Source organism: Populus trichocarpa, chromosome 4 (assembly GCF_000002775.5).
Source record: "Populus trichocarpa isolate Nisqually-1 chromosome 4, P.trichocarpa_v4.1, whole genome shotgun sequence".
NCBI classification, from domain to species: Eukaryota; Viridiplantae; Streptophyta; class Magnoliopsida; order Malpighiales; family Salicaceae; genus Populus; species Populus trichocarpa.
In genome coordinates, this window is record NC_037288.2 from 3,656,707 (window position 1) to 3,664,867 (window position 8,161).

Here is an 8,161-nt window from a genome sequence, read left to right on the forward strand (position 1 = left end):
AGTCTTGTAGTTAGGCCCTCAACCTATCTTTGACACACGTACGCAGTATTCACACATACATATATTTATATCAAGTCATGAAACACAGCAGCCTTCCCCTATTTTGCAAGCATACTGTGAAGAACCATCCAAGAAAGCAGCTTCAAGGAATTCGAGGCCAGGAGCAAATGCCATGCCATGCCATGCCCAGGTAATTGCTAGTATTTCTCTTGTCTGACAACAATGTGTTTGTGTTATCTTGTTAATTTGACGTTGTTGCCTTGTAGTAAATGAGGCTGCAGTTTGTTTTGCTTATTAATAGCAGCTAGTCTGGACCAGCAGTTGTGCTGGCAATGGAAAGGAAAACCGGTCAAATTAAGGAAGAAGAATTCTTGGAGTTGGCGAAGGAGAAGGTTGTCCAAAGAGGAAACAGGTTGGTTTGTTTTCTTGAATTTGATTATTGCAATCCAAGGGAGTGCATCTGTACACATGAATAGAGTGGATAGATGAGATGTTGGCATTATTCATTAAATAGCTAACAGTATTTTTGGTTCGTTTTTAAAATAAAATCAATGGTTTTAACTAGATTGGATTTTGTCTATAAATGAATTGAAGCTGGAATGAATATGTTTATTAGAAAAAAATTAGCCTCTCGCACTTATTATGTTGATGGAACGCAGCTGAATGATGTTTCTAAAAATTTGTAGGCATATGAATATTAAATGCCAGAAGCGACGGTGTGGAAAAATGTTAGAGCCTGGAAAGTTAGATGAATGCAACACCGACTGTGATGTCTAATATTGGACCTTTCAGGTATGTTTGCTTGATAAGGCAGCCATAGGTGAATCAAATTATGCCATTAGTGTTTAAATATTAGAATTTGTAGAATCTCTCTCAGTTTTGCATTAGCGTGTGATGGATGGAGAGATGGTGAAGTCTAGTTTATAGAACATAAAACGGATTGATGCTTTGAGTTTTGTAGATAGAATTATAATTAACCTGTTAAATAAACGGTAAGCAAATTTCTTATAAGGCTGTTATGACCTAATGATAACATATGAATTATGGATATGAGTTCAATTAAGATGATAAATTTTTTGATTAAATTCTAATTAAGAAGAGATTGTAACCAATTTGTGAGAGTTGTTTAATTTATAGTTATTAAACCTGCCCGGAGGTTAGCCTGACCAAATGGTCAGGTCTCGAGTCAACCCATAAAAAAAATATGTTTGAGGTTTTAATATCCTACATGAAAATGTTTTGAAATAATGCATGTGAATGTAGGCTATAAAAAAAATTAAATGTGAGGCATGAAGTGCAATATAGTTATCCCATATTGAAAAGTAAAGAAACAATGCATATGAATGTAGATTATAAAAAATAAATGTGCAGTGTAATATACTTATCCTAAATAAAAAATTCAAGAAACAATTCATGTAAATGTAGCCATATATAGTTATTTCACATTGAAAAATTAAAAAACAATGTATGTGTGATATGGTTCAACTTATGGTTTAACCTTGGGTTACTCACGAGCTTGGGTTTGAAGGGAAGACCATTTAGCCATGTGGGGGTGGGGGGGGGGGAGGGGTTAGGTTTTAGCTTGTATTCCATTTAGTCATGTTGAGTTTTCATCTTGGGATGCATTCAGCTAGTTTGAGTTTGTTGGTAGTTCAACCTAATTATGAAGGAGTTGGTTTCAGCTATATTTGATTTGGGCCCTCTAGATGTGCATGGGCTACATGGGTCCATTTCATACAAGGATTTGTTAAAAAAACCTAGCTAAGTTTGGGTTCATAATGAGCGATGATTACAAGGCTGAATTGAAGAGGAATTATTGTGTTTTTATATTGGACAAGGATTCCATATCTAACATAGAAACCAAGGGGCAACAACATGTGGGAGTAAATTCCCCTATTTATTTGTCCATTACAATCAATGATTCCTTTCCTTACAAGGAGAACAAGAAGAGGTCATATTTAGAGGACTTTCCTTATTGTTTTCTTTCCTTTCTCTTTCAAGATTTCCTTACTTTAAAGGGAGATTCTGTAAAGACAGGGTCCTATGATAGGGTTAACCTGCCAGGCCAGACATGGTCTTATAACCATGATTTAATTGGTAGGTCTAGTTTTTCTCCTAAAACCTTGTCCTATGATATGAAATATTGAAATAAGTAGCCAAATTTGTGAATAATGTTGCTATGTTTTTGTTCAATCGAACTGTTTTAGCTTGGTGATTAATTTGGAATAATTATTCAACGAACATATACTATAAAGTGTATTTTTGAGGTAATTTTTGCTAAGTTGTTGCTGTGTTCAAACTTGCATTGTAACATTTGAATGTAGCAAAAAAGGAGTGGAGATAGGGCTTGGCAGATTACTCGAGATGAAAATAAAATGTAACAAAGAAGATTGGTTTAGACTATATTGGATTGATGTTTGGTGTGCCTAATTGTAAAGAGGGGAAAAAACTTAAAAAACATATATGAAGAGGAGTTGAATGCGATGAAGGAATTGCATGATTAATAAAAGGGATAGATTGGGCAATTAGCACAGTAAATATAAGAAATTGGTAGAATAATACCGTTTGAAAAACCTTCGGCAAAGTAGTACACTTTCACATTGTCGCGCTTCAAAAGATGACATTTACTAAATGTTGCTATTCCTAAGCGTGACAAGATAGCTGTCACGCTTTTGAATAGAGACATTTAGTAAATGTCATGTTTCTGAAAAGCGACAAGGTGGAATTCTAATCATCTGGCTCAACCGGTCGATCGATTTGTAATGGTCAGTAAAACCGGTCAACCGATACTGAAAAAAATAAGAAAAATCTCAAAACTACCAAAATCAGGGGGCTTCGATGAGATTTTTGATATCTAGAAATCAGACGGTACATATAGTGACACAATGACTACTTTAAGGAAAACGATCTTCGAAAACTCCTATAAAAAATCAAGCGCGATCCAATAGTTAGATCAAAAGCTATAATAAAAGTTTTGAACTGTTATTCTTGTTTGGCGCGACCAGACCTTTTCTTGGGTGTAGACCTGTCACATTGGTCCATAAAAATATTTGTTATGCCATCCATGCAATTTGTTTAGTGCAGATCCTCATTTAATTATGACAAACCCACACCTGACTACTTAGAATCATCCGTTATCATAAGCTCGACTATATCATTGACATAGAAAAACAAAAGACAAATATTGTGTGAATAATAAATTTTTGAGATTTTAATTGGAGTCTATTTTTGAGTTTATAAGCTAGAAAAATATGTATATTTTGACTCAAAACATATTTGGAAGAAAAAGTTCATAAAATCATAGTTTTTATGTGATATCGTTGACCGGTTAATACAACTGGATCCAACCGGTTCGACTACATTATTTAGTAAATTTTACGCTTGTGAAACACAATAAGGTAAAAGTATGCTATTTCATCAAATATTTTTCAAATAGTATTATTCTGCTAATATTTAACTTTACCGTGCTAATTTGACAAAAACAACCTAATAAAAGTGGGATTTATGAGAAAGTGGTGGAGGATTTTTTCCCCTATTGCAGACCACCCAAAGTGAGAAAAATTATCAACCCTGAGTTTGATAAGAGCTGCTAACACTGCTCGTAATGCAAGCTCTTATGGTTGGTGTTCATTTATCTTGAATTGAAAGGTAAATTATGCGAGTAAGTACAGGAGCATGACAACTTACAATGAAGTTTAATGGATTCTGTTAATTGATTTGGATGGAGGCTAAACAGAGAGCAAATTGAAAACTTTTTATAGTTAAAGTTGACGAATGCAATTGGTAGAGGCAATATCATGGTTATTAAACTAGCACGGGTTGATTTAATGACCTGTTACCCGAAATATAACTTGGGAATGGTTTGTTTTCAAACCAAGTTGAAAGTTGACTTGGTCAAATTCAATAAATTGAAAGGTTAAGTCATGACTCGATAGACCCGGCCAAACCTGAGTGAAATTTGACTGGGTCAACTTTAAAGAATCTTTTATTTTTATCCAAAACGACATCAATTTATTTATTTTCCATACTTTTTTGTTCAAACAACAAAACGATGTTATTATGAGATAAACTTGGTTTGATTCACTAATTTAGAGGTTGACCTGACAAACCCTCAACCCGAGCCTTGAACTGAGCGCTCTAATTATGAGTTATATTAATACCTTACAAATAAGGATTAATCTTTTAATTTATTCAAAAAAAATAATAATGCATTGATTGGTACTGCAGTCGGAAAGTGCTATTGAAAAAAATTGATTTTTTTTATTTTGTTTTGTTTTAAATTAATATATTTTTGATGTTTTCAGATCATTTTGATGTGCTGATGTCAAAAATAATTTTTTAAAAATAAAAAAATATTATTTTAATATGTTTTGAAATGAAAAACACTTTAAAAAACAACTATTACAACACTTCCAAATATCCAATTCAGGATAATTTCAAACTCAACTGAAGAAAAGGAGTAGGATACACTGCAAAATTTTCTTCTCCTTTGCGTTCAACTACAACAATAATAATTTTGTTAAATTAGACAATTATTTGGACATATGAATTGTATTACCACAACGTGGGATTGGATGTGGCATCACTATGAAGTCGAAGTGCTTCTATGGTATGCCCTTGCAGTGAAGTATTTTCAAATGTAAATACTTCAAAAAAAGAAAAAGAAAAGAAAAGAAAAGAAAAAGACTTGAATCCGTGATTTATTTTATAAATATAAAGAACTCACAGCCATTGAATCAGAAATCTATTGATTAATTCCTCCAAACCTCAACAAAAATTACATTGCTTTTTATGCTTCATTCAAAACCGTAGCTGCCTTATCTTTTTTCTTTCAGCATCTCGTGGAATCGATTACCTACCAATACACTGCAGAAAACATCTAGTTCAAATAATTTCAGGTACCAATTAGATAATTATCAGCATTGTCTATTCTATTAATAAATCCAACAACAAAGTTTAATGCAAACTATCAAATCGTACTGCATTTAAATTACTTTCCTTTGTAAATTTTTTTAATTGATAGGAAAAACATTTTAAAAAAGAGATAACTATAAAACACTCAAAACTATTGTAAAATAAAATAATACATTACAAAATATTCAAATGCATTATTACTTTAATTTGCCAATGTGATTCCTCCTAATTTCATCTAAAATACTAGATTATTAACCCAAACTATGCTGGAAGTTGGATCAATTTTTTTTTCAATAAAAAAAATATTCAGACATTGTTGTTAATGTGTTTTTTAGTAGATTTGTTTCTTAAACTATGTGGAGGTTGAACTGGTATGAGCTGGTCGACTTGACATGTCTAAAGATAAACTAAATAACCAGTAAAAACATAATTTGATTAAAAAAATCTTATAAAAATGATTTTAAAAAAAATATTGACACGATAACATATTGGATAAATCCCGATCAATTTAGGTTAAATTTTCAAATCCACAACCTAAGTCATGAGAACGTAATAACCATATAAAAAGTAAATTAAAATAAATTATAAAGCTCAATTCCCAATCAATTTAAGTTGAAGGATGTAATTGAAAAAAAAAACCTAAGTCAACTCGGGTTAAGTCATGAGACCAGAATAACCCTATAGAAAACAAATCAAAATAAATTATGAACTCTGATTCCCTACAAACCCAATGTTGAATGATTAAATAAAAAACAAAATCAATTAAAGAAAAAAACATAAAAAACAACCAGCCAACCCGAGTTAACCCGTGAAACCCGTGACATGGGTTATGAGATTGAGATAACCTAAATGAAAACAAATCAAAATAAATTATGAAGCTTAATTCTCAATCAACCCAATATTAAAGGATGAATTTGAAAATAATAATTAGAAAATGATAAAAAAAATGACTCAAATCAACCTGGATCAACTCACTAAATTTATGATCTGGGTTATGAGACCAAGATAACCTCATGAAAAACAAATTAAAAAAAATTATAAAGTTCAAATTGAAGTAAACTTAAGATGAAAGAAAAAAAATTAAAAAAAAAAAACAAAACACTGTTTTAGCAAATAGTAATTTTTGAGGAGGAGAATAGTGAATACACCTTAGTTTTTGCGGGGGCGAATAAGAGTGTTTGGTAAACATAAGAGGCAAATACAAAATCCTAGAGCCGGGGATCTCTTTCCAAAGTTAACTTAGCCTTAACTCAGTGTCATAGAGAGAGCTAACAACAAATTATGTGCAGATGTAGGTGAGTGAAAACGTTATTGAACACATGCAGGGAAACCATAGAATTTATCACAATAAAAAAGTTTTCTCACAATGAAGAGAACGGAGAGAAAACTGAAGAGTTGAAAGGGGAAACACTCATAACCAAATAATAAAATCCCCTTCTCGGTATATAAACAATAGCAATTAGCTACACTGTATGCATAAATAATGCAGACACAATATATGTCCAAAATTGCAAGCTAATGCTTGCAATCATGTGCTAAGGTTGTACCTTTTCCGAGGAAGCAAGAAATGATTTTCGAAGCACCGACAAAGAACCATAACATAATTAAAACGAAACACTTTGCCAAGCACTTCGGATAGTAAGCCTGCAAAAAATAGAAGTTCTGGACAAATGAAACATTGATATGAATCGAACGAAGCATATCAACGCAAATATATCTTACTATATCTCCTCCACCAGATTTATCACTCATGGAACAAAAGCTTTTAAAGCAAGCTTTCCACTCATATGATATAAAAAGAGATAAATGACCTCGTTTTCAGTCATCACTCTGATCCCCATACATTGTTTTATTGCTGGAAACCTATCGATTCCTCTCTTCTTTTCAGAACTTCCTTCCACTCACAATTTATTCTCCTTGGATAAAAAGTTTTTCATCTTTTTTTCTAACATTGGAAACAAGAGGAGGAAGACACCTATGAAACAAATAAATTTGACTGGTGGCTGGGAGAAACTATACAAAAAAGAAGACCAAAAGTTAGAAAAAAAATCACAACAATATTATCTCTACAGTGAATGTCGATCTTGTTTTAGTTTCTTTGTTAAAACTAAAATATTTCTTTGTTTTAGTTTCTTTGACTGGTGGCTGGGATATATTTGTTTAGAACTCATTTTTTCTATTGAAGTTTAATATTTAATGTTCCAACTATACATATGCTGATATGCACATTACCAATAGGCATGTAACTCAATGAATACGATATGCAAGACCATCATAAACCATATAACAACCCCAAATTAAATCATCTAAAAAAAGAATCAATTAAAATTAAAAAACAAAAACAAAAACAAAATCAAAATGAAACTTGATTTTTTTTAGTCATGTTTAATACACAAAACCTACAACAATCGAACAATTATCTTTGAATGAAATCCTTTAACACTAAGAATTATGAGTTATATCGTCGAGAAGTGGCTAAATCAGCCACTTTCTCTCTTATCGTTATTTTCAAGCGAGTTTCTCTCTCATCTCTCTAACTAAAGGATTGAAAAATGAAGAAAACAATTTTTTGGGCCAAAATAAAAATTATTGCTAATGTGGTGTTAGCCATATATTTTCTCTATTTTTTACATTTTGGTCCCCTATTTTTAAATCTTTTATTTTTACTATAATTTTAAGTCTAATTTCTTCTAATTAGGCTATAAAAGGGTTTGAATGGAATAAAAAATATTCAAAATAATAATAATTAATTGTTTAACTATTCATATGAAAAGCGAAACCAACCCCATATGTTTTCTTAAAATTATGCTATGGAAAGGTTGGATTGAAAAAACAAATCAAGAATGAAAAAAAGTCTAGTTGTTTAATTAATTCACTGTTAATACGAAAAATAAAACTTAACTCTATATGTTTTAGTTGTTTTGTTAACTAGAACCAATTATAAGAATTAGTATTTATAGGCAGAAACAACACTACATCGCCTCCTAATTTCACCATGTGTTCCTCTAAGAACATCAAGGAAACCCATATGCACCAGTTCCTTGGCATGTTAATTAATTAGCAGCCCATGTTGCTTCATGCCTTGCATTGTACGTTCAACACAATCTTCTGTGTAGAAGGTTACTCACTAATGTTTGATCTAAAGTCAATAATCCATGACGGTTCCATGCAGTGTTTATTATGAACTGTTGACCGAGCCTGCAACGCTAATATGGTTTCATGCATTGAACTAACTTCTTCTTCTTCT